Here is a 15,521-nt window from a genome sequence, read left to right on the forward strand (position 1 = left end):
TTGAAACATATTTCTATTGGCCTACCATGAAATCAAACATACAAGAATATGTTTCTAAATGTGTGGTATGCCAAAAGACGAAGTTTGATAGAGGGAAGCAACCTGGATTGCTTCAACCTTTGCCAATCCTTAATTCACCATGGGAGAGCATATTCATGGATTTTATCTTTGGATTACCTAAGTCTATCCATGGGAATACGGGAATATGGACGATAGTAGACAGGTTCAGTAAACAAGCTCATTTTATACCTGTCAAAAAGACTATCAAAGCCATCAAATGCCAACCCTCTTCATTTCACAAATCTTCAAGTACCATGGCTTGCCAATGTCCATAGTGTCGGATAGAGATCCTAGAATGACCAGTAATTTCCGGAAGGGTCTCTTTGAGGATTTAGGGACAAGGCTAAATTTCTCTTCAGCCTATCACCCACAAACGGATGGCCAAAGTGAAATAGCTAACCTAACAATTCTTGATCTACTAAAAGACTATGTAATGGAAGTAGATCAAAGATCCCAATGGGAGAAATACTTACCCTAATGGAGTATGCCTACAATAACATTGTACATACTTCCATGGGAAAAGCACCTTTTGAGGTAATAGAGGGAAGATCAAAAAGTCCCTTGCTACTTAAGGTACAGAGGAAGATCTTCGCTATTGCAGATGAGTATAGCTGAGACCTACAAGAATCTTTTCAAAAGATTATTAAGGATGCTATCTCTATCTCACGGCAAAGGCAAAAGGCTACCGCTGATAAGAATAGAAGAGGCCAAGCCTTTAAAGAAAATTATTGGGTCTTACTCAAATTTCCCAAGGCTCGATTAAGGCACACGATGGGCAAGAATCCTACGGGACACCAAAAGTACTATGCTAAGTTAGCAAAAAGGTACTATCGTCCCTTCCAAACTCTTAGGCCAATCAATGACATGGCCTATCAATTCAAGTTGCCCAACCACTGGCTCATACACAATGCTTTCCATGTGAGCCTAAAGCCTTACAAAGGAGAGCCACCACAAAAACCAAAAATTGAAGACCCACCAGAGATGGAGGATCAAGAAGAGATGTTGCAGCCCGAGTCCATTCTCCGACATGAAGACAAGGTACTAAGAGGTGGTAAGACTATCTCAGGATATCTTATTAAGTTTAAGAATTATCCTTTTGAAGATGCTAGATGGATGCAAGGCATACAATTAAAGGATTACCTAAACCTTGTCAATGCTTACAATGCTTCCCTAGAGTAAGCAATTGTACAAATGTTAAAAATGAAAAAAAAAATTGTCTTATAAGACTCTCTTTTTCCTTATTGTGCACAAAAATGAAGTAGTATGCATGCTTAGATCAAGTTTGTGGAGACGACATCTCCAGAACACCAAGTACACCTTGTCACTCTACTATGGAAGATTGATAGGACTAATGTGCAGACATGCTTGCTGCAGCTTAGGCTCTCAAGCACCAAATGGACTAGTCGTCCATTCTGGAATGATGTCGCAGGGTAACATATAGGGATCCTCTACTTGCTAGGAAAAGGACTAATGAATATGCTTTATCTTCACTATCCAATAGTCGAGGACGACTATGAATTCAAGAGAGAGGTAATGTCATAATAATCAATATCTAATTCTCCTAAATGATTTTCTCATGTTAAACTGATCATTTAATATGGGGAAGTGCCAGGGGAGAAAAAGCTAGAATATTGGTTAAGCTAGCAGACCGGCCATAGTAGGGATCCAAAGGAGGGAAAATAGAGATCCAAAGGGTGGGCCATATGCAAAAGAGCAATGTGCAACAATGGGCGTAAAAGACCTTAAGGTTCAGCCCATTAAGACTTCCAAAATCCTAAGTTGCAAAATTCAAAGAAATTGTATCCAAAGGTCAAAAGCCTAGGAAAATTGGATGATTTGTGTGTGTCCCAAAAGTCTTTCTCAAGCCCTACAAAGGAGGGGGCGAGCCCAAGAAGTAGGGGATGAGAGAGAAACTCACTCACACACACACACATACACAAGCTTTCTTTGTACACAAGGGGAAAAAGGGACACATGTCAACTCCCTAGCCCAGATGCCCACAAGGTGTACTCAAATCCTATTGGATGGCCTTGGAGGTGGACTAATGAGAATTAGGCTAGAGTAAGTCTAATTTAATTAAAATTAAAAACACTTAATAAAAGAATCAATAAGAATTAAGCTCTCTAGAAGACTATTGGACAGTCTCCCTAGGGGTCCAATGAGCATTCAGCAGCCCAATGGCTTGCCTGATTCCTATTGGCCAGGAGACAAAGGGGTCCAATGAGATTTTAGTTGCATTAATTAATTAGCAAAATCTCTCACAAAAGGGAAAAGGGGGACACATGTCAGAAGGCTATCACTTGTGCTGCTTAATTTCCATTGGTTGAGCCTGGGGAGGTCCAATAGGGTTGCAGCATGAGCAAATAGCAAGAGGGATCGACCAAGAGAGAGAGAGAGAGAGGGGGCTCATCTTTCAAAGGCATTGTTCACTTACACACTCACACAATCTATGTGTGGAGCAAGAAGACTCTCTCTCTCTCCTTCTCAAGCTTTAATGGAAAGCTTACCACCTACTCCAAGCTTGTGAGAAGGGAGGCCTACACCAACAACTCTTGGCTTTGTGATGCAAATCCAACCAAGATCCAAGTGTCAATGTATGCTCATCTCCTCTACCATGCTAATTACTAAGCTAATCTATGCTAATATGAGTGATTATGTGAAAAGATGTACATCATCCTCGTAAGAATACTTCTTCTTCCTCTCAATCTACTCTCCTACCCCGCTAGCTCTCACCATCTTCGAAGGTGTGTGAGGTCTTGGGTCTGATACCGTGAGGGAATTGATGTTGTGTTTGATAAGTGTTTTTCTAAGTGCATGAAGTTTCCATCTTGATTGCACTAGCTAGTATTGAAGGAACACAAAGAATTGTATTGTAAAATGTCTCTATTGATGGGAGAAACCATAATACAAAGCCTTTTGGAGGGGGGACCGGCTCCATGTAAATCCGTTCCTCAACTGTTGTCAATAGCTTAATTTCTCTCTCTTTTGAAGCATTGTTCATGCTATCTAACTAGGTGGTATACTTTTAGTTGCTCTCTTCACCCAAGCACTCTTGTTATTCTCATTAGGAATCTATTCTAATGAAATGCTCACTATGTTCATGCTATTTTCCGCTACACACAAGTTACTAGGCCATTAAATGTTACACGTAATATATGACATCTATAATCATTTGATCGTATTATATGGTGCCACATCAGCAAAAACACTGTTTTGTATAATTTCTTAGAAATTTGATCAAAATATAGTCCTTTGTATGTATGTGAAACCCAATTTTTTTCCTCATTCTATTTGAGTTCTCTTCCCCCTTGTCTCATCTTTAGGTGAGCATTAAAACATCAAAAAAAATATCCAAAAAAATTATTTATAAATTTTGTAATCAATTATTTATTTAAGCAAGAAGTTAGAGCTTGGGATAAAAATTTAAACTAGTTGAATATAGTTTTTTTAGGTTATGGAGTTTTGAGTTTAAAATTTACCTGCTTTGTGTGAAGTACATCTCACACTCGTAGGTAAATTAAGTAGAGTAGTTAGTGATTGTTTGCATTGTGTTAGAGGAAACTCACACTTGCAACAAGTAGAAGTTACTTGCTTTGTGTTGAACTATGTTCACACTTAGAAGTAACTTAAGTTAGATTGTTAAAATTAGTAGTTACTTGCTTGTGTTCAATTATGTTCACACCTAGAAATAACTTAGGTTAGATTTATCTAATGGTTGTCTGTCATCTGTAGAGTAATACTCACTTTATAGGCAATTTAGGTAGATCAAATAATAATCCCTTGCTTTGTGTAGAGGTATTCTCACTAGAAGAGATTTAGATAAGTAGTGAATTATGATTGCCTTCCATGTGTAGAGTTACACTCACACTTGGAGGTAATTTAGATAGGATATTTAAAGATATCTTGCTTTGTGTAGAGTTGGCTCACACTTGGAAGTTATTGAGATAGATTAAGTGATTTTTTTATCATGATTCATGTATAGAGTGAAAACTCACACTTGAAAAAAAAAATAGTATTTAAAATTTAAAGAGGTTGAAAATCTATGTTTTTTTAAAAACAATAGAAAATATAGTAATGTAAATGGTATGAGAGTTTGATTTTAGATGTGTATCTAGTAAATAGTGTTGTTTGCGTTTGCAAATTTTAAGAAGATGGTGAAAGGATATGAGTGGAGCTACGTAGGTGAATTGGTCAGTGGAAAGACTACATCAAAATTGAGGTGTAAGACTTGTGGCCATCATTTTAGCAAAAATGCACACAAGATAAAAGAACACGTATTCAAAATTCCTGGAAACGTGGAAGCTTGCAACCCCCCCCCCCCCAGAGGGATTGAAGAAAAATTTCTTAAGTGTGCAAGAGAGTACATCTTCAGGGAAAAAAAAAAGGGGGTGGTCCCAAAATAATGGCTCCATCTATGGATAGGGACATGGAGATGACACTCGAGAATGATCAAAACCCTCCCTCAACCCCTGCTTTTATAATCAAGAACCGTTTCATTCATCATTTGTTAGGGCTTGTAGCTATAATTACACTACAAGCTCTGCTAACATAAGCCGAAGTGAAGCATGTATTGAAGGAGAACCTACCAAGTGGTTCTACTTTGCATCAGGCATTTGATAAACAATGGCTGCTTGAACTCCATCTTAAGTGAAGGCAAGCATTTTTGCATGTTGAATTTCTTTAAACGTCATTCAAAATCCTATCTTAAAGGATGCTTTAATGAGCACAACAAAGAAGGGTTTTTGTGATACTTGATTATAATAAGATGCATACAGAATATTTAGATAAGTGAAAGCTACATCAGAGAATATTTTAAAGCGCACAACACCTGATTATGTGCCACATTATGGATGCACAATCTCTCTAGATGGTTGGACAAATTATCAGAATAAACCATGATTGATTAATGTCATGTTGATTTGTCAAAGAGGATCCATCTTTCTTGAAGCAATCGACACATCCCATAAAGAGAAAACAAGTGGATATCTTGCTGGTGTATATGAGCATTCGATCGAAAGAGCATGGGGGCCTAAAAATGTGACAATCATTGTTAAAGATAATGCATCTAACTACAAAGCATCTGGAAAATCAATTGAAGAAAAGTATCCAGAGATTACATGGGTTCCATGTGCTTCCCACACTTTGAATCTACTCTTGAAGCACTTTGGAAAATTTCCTTCTATTAAGCAAACTCTTCTAGATGCAAACCACTTGGTGAAGTTTATAAGAGAGCATTCATTTTCTTAAGCTCTGCTAAGAACAAAGTCCCAAAACAAAAATTTACAGATTTTACATTACAGATTTTACATTCTCTCTGCAGCACTACATCAAGTTAAAGCAGCCCTTGTTGAAACAGTGGCAAATAGAAGATGGGACATTTGGCTTGATAAATAACTCAAGTATGAATCTCCTACTTCCAAATGCTACCAGCTTGTAAACTCTCATGTTTTTTAGAGAAATATAGACAAAATTGTTACTGTCACAAATCCCTTCACAGACTTGATACAATTAATGGACAAATAAGCCTCTCTATTTGGACGGGTGTACTAGTACATATATGAAGCCTCTCGCAAGTCAAAAGACTATACATATTATGTAGGAAAGGAGAAATCCATGATGATATCGAAAGCTTCAAAATTCTTTCAAACACACGAAGCAATTGGGAATGATCTCAACTCCGATGATGAAATGGAATGGAATCCAGAAGACATTGATTTGAAATGTTCAGATGTCAATGAAATTGATGACATGGTGCGTATGATTGAGGGGAAGGATGACCTATAAATTTTGTACTATATTCACAATTAATTTTTTAATGAAAAAGTTGTGTGGAGTTTAGCTTCACAATCTCTCTCTCTCTCTCTCTCTCTCTCTCTCTCTCTCTCTCATTGTCTCTCTTTCTTTCCATCTTCTTTCTATTGTTGTCAAAGAGAGAGCAGGAGAGAGAATAAGACTTACACAATTGCAACAACATCTGACATGTTCATTTGTTCCAACAAATAGAGGTTTACACAAGAGGTTTTAGTTACAAATATTGAGATTTAAGATACAAAAGAGCTCATTATTGTTTGGGAGATTTAATTTAGATCATGGGCTGGCTCCCCTAGAAGATTAGATACACAAAGTTTGGAATTTCCAAGGATCGCTTGGACTAGAATTTCGTACCTCTTCTTTGATTACATGCCCATATCTTGCCTCGTACCCACGGGGGATTCACTCTATATACAAAATGAGACGCCACCTGCGAGCGGAAAACTTTGGTAAAACCCCTATATACAACTCATATTAGGAAATATGACCCCCCTTTCTACGCTTATACGACAATCAATGCAAAAAACTATCATACCCCTATCTTACATATAAAATTCAAGTCTTACATGATCTAACTGAGTAAAACTTGTCAAAGAGCCAGTAGCATAGTGATTGGCAACGTACTAAGGAACCACTTCTTGATAACTAGTTGTACCCTCAGTGTGTCTTAGTTTGACTTTCAAACTATGTGCCAATTCAGCCTGCACTCTAGCTATTTGTCCAATTCTAACTCATCTAAATTACTCAAAAAACATGGTTATAAAATTTTGTTAAATTCTCCGTGTAAATTTGCATCTATAGGTACAATGCATGATTAAGCAAAGGATCATCAGGTTGCCGTGCATTCTGGTCGGGATCAGTATCTTCCATATCTGAATTGCAAAACAATAAACATTAATGAGTGAAATTTATATGTACGTAAAAAAGAGAGATAGTTTGAAGGATTTTATAGATCCAACTTCGAATACTTTAGAATCCTAACTTGAAGAACTTTAAAAACTTAATTGAAAATAAGTTTAAAGATCCACAAGATCCAATCTGAAATAACATCACATATTTAATAACATACCATCAACGATAAAAAATATTGTTACTTTTTTAATCATCAATAGGCCTCAAGCCAAAATCGATCACAACATGGTAGCCAACATTGTGGGCTCCATTCAAACAAAGGCTTACATCCCATATTTTAGGCCTATCTAAGGGTTTGGAGAATTTTCCACTAGCAAGATGTTTGTTTACATTTTGCAAAAAATTGTGCTTGGGGACCTCGGGGGGCTCTGGAATACACGCAACCAAGCGCTTAAGAATACATGATAGACTATATATATCGGATGCTTTGGTGAAAGGAGGAGGATTGGTGTTGTTACTTTCAGGGCCAGTCCATGGATAATCTCGCTCGAATTGAGCTCTAGTTTGAGGGTTGAGATTCAGGAGCTTGGGAAATTTTGCCAAAGTATTTGATAGTGTACTTTGTCCCCATTCCATGATCCCAGCATACACTCCTCACTCGCCAAAATGTGGTAGAATATTTCTAGTGTGTAGGTTGTTTTGAATGAAATCGTGACTATGAATGAATTTCATGGTCTGCAAAAGAGCGTTGCAAATCGGCAAAATGTTGTCTCTAAACTGTTGTACCGTTTTAGATGTGCATTGGAACTCTCTGATTGGAGGCTTACTTCCATCATGATGGTAGGCCTAGATCCACTGCTCAAGGTGACCTCCATTCCAAATCTTGAAGATCAACATGGACCTTTTGCTATAATGAACAAAAGCACGGGGCAATATCATGCCACGGTGCTAGACAGTAGTAGATGTTGCTTCCTCAAGCATTGTTTGTAAATTCAGCTTGCTTCCTATCTGTTCTATATAGACAGGGATAGATAGGTGGATTAAAATATTCCACCTAATCTACACCTATTCGACATCTCTTTGAACATCCTCTCTATCTACCTTGATTAGCAAGATAAGTAGAGGTGTGTAGATAAGGTGTAAAATAGGTGTAGAAAGAGAGGTAGATAGATGGATAAAAGCCTCTCTACCTCTCTCTCCACACCTAATCTTCACTATTATATCTCTTTTTCTACATCCTCTCTATCTACTTTGATTTGGTAGAGACGTAGAGGTGTGTGGATTAGGGCTTGTTAAGGTGTAGATAGCAATGTATAGATTATTGAAGAGGGGATGGGCCATTGAAACTTGTTTAACATTTGCAAAACGTCCTTCACCTAGCTGCGGTGCTTGTAAGTGAAAGATAGAATGGTCCCTGACTACGTGTAGGATAGAAGGATTGTAGTACCATCCAAGTGTACAGTTGAGCGCTCGAAACCTGAAGGAGGAGGCACATCCTCTTCGGTCCTAGGACATTGCTTTTTAATTATGAATGTAGTTGTGACACAAGCTACATTCGCTCTCTGATTCCATGTTTGGCTTTGATTTTTGGATGAACCATATTCTCAAAGCTTTTAGTGACTTGGCCCAATAATTTCTTTACTATGTTGTGCATAATTCCATTAGTGAACAGAGCTTGGTCAAATGAAACAGAGAATGCACTGCATAGTGTCAGTCAGCACTGGTTCACAAGTTCAATCATAAAATCATCGAACTTTGACTGAAGTGGATCAAATGCCTTGCGCAAATGATCGTCTAAAGCTCCATAGATAGATAAAATAAGAGCATCACAAACGATTTTGCGATGTTGACGTGATAAATTTGTCTCTACCATCACTAAAGCTTGAAAATGCACGAAGCAAATAAAATTAAGGTAGATCTAGAATAGATATAACTTTGACTTATGTGATTGCAAATAGAAAAATATAAAAGAATTTCATGACTTTAAATGCTTTTTTATAATCCTAAAATTATAATAGTCCTCTTTGCAGAGAAACACAATGACAGGTAACATTTGAAAATGAGCAACTATATGATATGATACATCTTTTTGCTTGTGATGCGATGGTCAACAACCACCGGTAACGAAAGATCTAAAAATACATAACCCCCCCACAGTGCGACGCGATGATCAACAATATCCATAGATGAAGAATCTATTAAAACCAATCTCTCTGCAAACACGATGTGGTAGTTAGCAGCAGCTAGGGATGAAGGATTTGAAATACCTAACCCCTCCTTACAGTGGGACATTGTGCTCAACAACAGCCAGAGATGGAGAATCTATTAAACCCAATCAACCTGCAGTGCGATGTAGTGATCAGCAGCAACCATGCACGAAGGACTTAAAATACCTAACCCCTTTCTGCAGTGACACACGGTGGTTAGCAACAGCCAAAGTCGAAGAATTTATTAAATCCAATCAAACTGCAGTGCGACGTAGTGGTTAGCAACAACCAAAAACGAAGGATTTAAAATACCCAACCTCTCCCTGCAGTGCGACGCGTGGGTCAACAACATCGAGAGACGGGAAATCTATTAAATCCAATCTTCTTGCAGTGCGATAAGATGGTTAGCAATAGCCAAGAACAAAGGATTTAAAATGCCAAACCCCTCCATGCAATGCGACACAGTGGTCAACAACAGTTAGAGACGAGGAATGTATTAAATCAAATCTTCCAGCAGTGCGACGCAATGGTCAGCAACAACCAGAGACGGGGGATCTAATTGTACATCCTAAGCTACTCCTTGTAGTGTGACATGGAGGTTAGCAGCAGCAGTTAAGGACAAAAGTGTGTCACAAGCATCAACACAGTCAAGGATGGGTGTCTAAACTCTCTCTCTCTTTGCACTGTGACACGGGGGTCAACATATCCAAAGAGAGGTCCCTAACCTGCAAACTAGCACTGAGATTGCTTGACGCATTTAATTATGTGTTTCCCGTTGATATGTCATCCACAAACTAGGACCACCCACAAACTACGCAACGTTTTGATATGCCAATGCAAGGTCGTCTGACTGTGATACCAATTGAAAGGATGACAACAGCTACGGAGGATGCCAACTTGGGAGCTTTGCCATATGAGATGCAGCATGCAGAGGAAATGAGAGGAAGAGTGAGAGAGAAGACCTCGACATCAAAAGCAAAGCACAAAATATACTGCTTTTGTATTAGTTGAGTAAAATCCTTTTACATATATGTAGAGTAAATGTTGCCATGCAAAACTCCATGCACAGTGAAGGTGCACTGCATGCTATAGGGGAATGTTCCCACGGGTCTATACTTTGATTGAACTAAGGCTTGGAAACCCAACAGTGGAGAGAACAAAAAATCTTGGAGGCTTTGTGATAGCGCAATGAGAGCTTGTGAGCTCAGTTGAGAGTGATGTATGCTCTTGTGGAAGCTCAAAAGAGAATGTGGAAGATAGTAACTGAAGTTGTATGCAGCAGCACTGTTTTTAAATTCATTTTTTTTCCTTGTAGAGAAAAGATCTAAAAATCTTGTTGGGCAAACCCCCTCCATTTGGATGTGGTCTACAACTTTGCAAAAGAAACTTTTTGCAAATTCCTCACGGTTTTGCTAATATTCAGCTCAGACTGATTGTATACATAGATTTCAGGTTTTTTGTTTTTTTGCAGTTTGCAAATTTCATGCATCTTTGGAAGCACGACAGGTGCTCAAAGTTGAGTGCATGAATTCTCAGCTAGACATGCAATTTCAGCTTGTGCAGATTTTGTGGTTTGAGGATGTTTTGGTAGATCTGGACAAAGAATCACGGGGGTGTTTACACACCATTGAAGTGATCTCTTGAGAGACACGGTTTTTGAAGCAAATGAACAAAGCTTCTTGAGGGTTTTTTGGTAGATTTGGGCAAAGAATCATAGAGGTGTTTACACACCATTGAAGCGATCCCTTGAGAGACATTATTTTTTAAGCAAACAGACAGAGCTTCTTTCATAGGTTTTCATAGGACACTTTTCACAGAGACTGGATGCATATTGAGTGCGGATATGATGTGCATTTATTGCTCGTATTTAAGCTTGACAACTTGCTGGTTATTTAAGTTTGATAGCCATTTTACTGTCAAAATGTTGGTAATTGTTTTCCAACAATCTTATGTGCATGATTTGATGCGATCCAAGTTGTGATTGCAGGTTGTACTCAGGGCTTTCGTGCGGTATTCTTTGTAGGTGGGAGATTAGTACATGTATGTCTTGATATTGCATTGGATGAGCTTGGCGATTAGCTCACAAGCTTGTAGTGTCTTGTGCAACAGGTACATCTCATGTATTGCCATTATGAGAGATTTACTCTCATTGATTTCGATCAAGGGATTTTCAGATCGTCTACCATTGTATTTGGCATTGTGCCATAGTGCTAGAGAGCTATTTTAGTCAAGTTTTGACTTGTGCCTATGCATATGGTCATTTCTCTTGCGCTCTCATTGCGTATGGTCACAATTTATGCATGGTTGGTTCTTGGTTTTCGCAGAGGTTTATGCGCTTTATGCGATATTTACCATAATTTTAGTGGCAGGTGTTTGATCAGTTGGTTTTCTTTTACATTGTGTTGTGTGGTTATGCTCTTGTGGACAGTGTATTTACACTTTGTGTGGGTCGATCTATAGACTCGTTTTGCACTCAGTTATGGCATATTGTAGTGACAATTTGTCATTGGATACACATGTGGTGTATCGGACAGATCTCAGAGGCGCAGACATGTGGTTTGTTGGTATTGTTGCAGACTAGGGCACATGAGGAGACGTTGTTTCAAGCATTGCAGAGAGTGGAGGATTCCATTAGTTGTTGCTAAGAGTACGAGTGTGGTAGACACTTCTACTTCCGCAAGTTCAACCAAACATGTGTGGACCTCAGGAGAGGTCACTTAAAAATCATGTGACTCTCACATAAGTGTAGCATAAAGGGTTATTAAATTTCTTTTTTTCTCACATTTTTACATACAAAAGGGTACCATAAAATGGATTTAGTAAATAAAATTACGGATTGAATAGGAAAAGGGTGTGGGTGTATTTAATAGAAAAATAGTAAATTACAAATTGAGTAGGAAAAGGGTGTGGGTGTATTTAATTTGTCAAAATTTCACAAATAAAGGGTTTTAAAAATAGTCTTTCAATGCACGCGATATATACAATTTATGCATAATGACCCCTCGAGGCGTGGACTTTGTCTCACAATTGGCAATTGGACGGCAATGCTTTAGGCCATGTTACTCCTCGCACGTTTTTTTCTCTAAGACAAGATGGTGTTCATGGTAGGGATGACATCTATTTGAGATTTTCCAGTGGGAGTATGCTTGTGCTCCATAATGTTCAGTATGTTCTTGATGCTCGTAGGAGTTTGATCTCCATCTCGTAGCTTGGAGATCATGGGTGTCATTTTCAGTTGATTGATGGGTCTTACTTGATGAAGAAAGGTTCCCTTGGGATAGTACAAGACCATCATGGTGCTCGTTTCATTCTTGTCTATGTTCTTGGTGTCATAGATACCATAGTCTTTGTAAGTCCGTCTTACTTAATGAGGAGATGTTTTCTTATGATAGCGTGAGGCCATTGTGGTGCTCATTCGACTCTTCTCTACGTTCTTGGTGTCAGAGATGCCATAGTCTCTGTGAGTTCATCGCCATGTAGATGAGCAGCATGACACTTCGCTCGTTGTGCATGCAGGGTCTAAGGACAGACATGTAGAGTAGGACAACACTTTGACTACACAACTAGAGCAATCATTGATGATATTGACGGATTTCGATGCTTTGCTAGTCAGGGAGCAAAGCACTAAGTCACATGTGTGAGACGACATAGTCTCAATTACGTTACAGTCATGGTCCGCGAGAAGATTCGACACATATCTTTTGCAAATGAGCTCTAGAGTGTTGGGCACAACATGTCTATAGATACAAAGTTAGAGTGGCCATGCTCTAGCGAGACAGAACGGATTGACCATCTTAGGATAGAGATATCTCCTACCATGGAGATGAGCGATATGAAATTCTTTGATATGCTCATGATAGAGGTTGATATGGTGATGCCATGACATGTGGATACAGACCCTATGGACAATGAGGGAGTGATGACTACCCTGGAGTCACGATTGATACGTCCATATGTGACTAGTTCTGGTGGTGATAGGGAGCATTGAGATACCACTTGCAGATAGATTGGCAAAGGTTACGCGTTTTTCATCAACCTTCGAAACTCATGTATGATCTCTTAAGTGTCGAGACGATCAGATATGGCAGCTACAGTGGGAGCATTTGCAGTTGGGGTTGTCAATCGTGCAATGAGACACTAGTATGATGTATCATGGAGCAGTAGGTCATTATAGGATACCTACAAAATATGCATGCTAATTCTAGCAACGATATACGCTTTTGCACATCGCTAGAACCTATACGATAGCATGTATCGACTTCAAGAAGGCCAATGGACATAGGTTGAGACGGGATTCCTCCCTATACCTCTTGTACATACTACTAGGTCTTATAGTAGTACCACTTATCAGCACATTAGCCACTAAGTGGGAGATTTTTGAAATAAAGACGATGTGTCTCTTACCTTGGTCGAACACGCCAGAGACGTCGGACTGCCCATCACTTGTACACATTTTATACTTTACTAGATAGCAGAATAAGGGGCTCTCTCACACATTGTGGTGAGCTGCTCCACCCACATCCTGTGCTCTCTCTCTCTCTCTCTCTCTCTCTCTCTCTCTCTCTCTCTCTCTCTCTCTCTCTCTCTCTCTCTCTCACACACACACACCACATTCGCACACTCACATTTAATGCTTTTTTATATTTAATTTTTGTTGTGACATACCCTATTTCCAACTTCTTCTAAGAGCCTCTCTATTTTGGTGAGGACCAATCTTGTATCATCTTGAATTCTTGATTGAGTGATTATTCTATAGATCCTATCTTCTTCTAATTGCTTACCTTGTCTTTTTTTATTTGATTCTGGCGTTGTTATTCATCTATCGCCAAAGCAATGATTCGAAGCTTTGCTTGTCATCAGTCCATTGTTGAACATGCATCTTGATCTTTAAGGATAACTAGTATAACATGTTTAATATTTAATTATTGAGGATGATTTAATTCATGATATCTAAGTCTTCATCGGTATTTGCATTGTTGGTATTATTGTAAAACCTTCTCTACTCGATACATTGTGATGCTCTTTGTATTGCAATAACAAGTGTCAATCCTTTGAACTTTATCAACATCAGAATGAACTCTCGAATGGTATTTCAAATTTGTCATTGTTTCATATTTTTTGTAGGAATACCATTGACACCGATAGATGGAGGTTTCTTGTCTCTCTACCTCATTTCTCTCTCTTAATTTTATCGAGACACGATCATTTGATTGAGACTCTTTACCTTTACTCTCTAAAGGAGTTGGATGTGATTCTCTTAATGGAGGAGATTTGCCAATTACTTCAACATCTACTGTTGGTAGTAGAATGTCAGTTTTGAACTCATTAGCCATGTATAACTCTATATATTCTTCACAGGGTGGTTGAAAACTTTGCGGCTTGAACAGAGTTATTAATTCCTTGAGGCGTTGAACCTATTATTGTCGTAGGAGTTATTAGTTCCTTGAGGCTTTGAACCTATTATTGTCGTAGGAGCTAGTTACCTATTGTAGGTGCAGTTATTGATGGAAGTATTTCTACGCCCGTAGAGAGTAAAGCGTTTCCTCTCTAATTTTTACATTTTCTTCCCATTGAAGTAGCGCTTCTTGTTCTATAAGAGGTTCTTCTCATTGCTTAAGCTCTTTCTCATTTTGAAAGAATTGGTCGTAGAAGGAAATAGATGGTTTTTGCAAAGTAGAGGGAAGATCTGCAAGATCTTCTCGTTCTTCATTATCCGAACTGAAGAAGAGGAAGAATGCTCTCTTTGTGGCGATAGTTCATACATTGATCTGGCCTTTGTTTTTTACTTACCAAGTTACGGATGAAATGGATATCAATGAGAGGTTTACTATCTTTGATTTTTTCACCTTCATTTTGTTGGGCACAACCGAAATGACCATTCTTTCCAAAGTAGGTGCTTTAGCGTTTCTTGCTTCTTTTGGAGCAGCTTATCAATAGATACTTCAGCTTATACCTTTTACCTAAATTTTCAGACCTCGAAGTAGAATAAGAATCACTTGCTTCAGACTCTTCATTCAGGTATTTTCATGGGGGATGCTCACCTTTGTAAGACGTTTCCACGTTTAAGGATTGAAAGGAGTTGGCAAAGAGTCTTCTAAGCTCATGACATTAGGGGCTATATGCAGTCTGTATCTTCTTCTAATAAAGACACTTCACCTTTGAATTAAGTGATGCTAAACTCAAAGTCAAAGATTACATCGAAAGATAGCTCATGATAGCTATCTCCAGCTTCAAGGATAATGTTTTTGCAAGCAACCTTTTTTTTCTTCTTGAAACATTTAGAGGCCATTGTCCTATTTCTCCACATGAAAAACATTTGTTATCATTTTTTAAGGAATAGACTTTGATTTTCAAAAGAACAGGTGTTTGGATTTTCTTTTGAATCTTTTCCTTAGAGCTCTTCCTTTTATATTTGCAAGAACATTCCTCTTTAGGATCAACACAACCAAAATCTTCGGTGTAGTAATTCTACTTACAAAACTTTTCTGAAAGTTTACTTTTTCAACTCTTTATATATCTAATTTTTAATGCAACGTTTTTGTAATACCACCTGTAAAGCTTGAATAATATCTCCCAATGTTGTGGATTGAA

The sequence above is a fragment of the Adiantum capillus-veneris genome, chromosome 23, assembly GCF_014529385.1.
Source record: "Adiantum capillus-veneris isolate H3 chromosome 23, ASM1452938v2, whole genome shotgun sequence".
NCBI lineage: Eukaryota > Viridiplantae > Streptophyta > Polypodiopsida > Polypodiales > Pteridaceae > Adiantum > Adiantum capillus-veneris.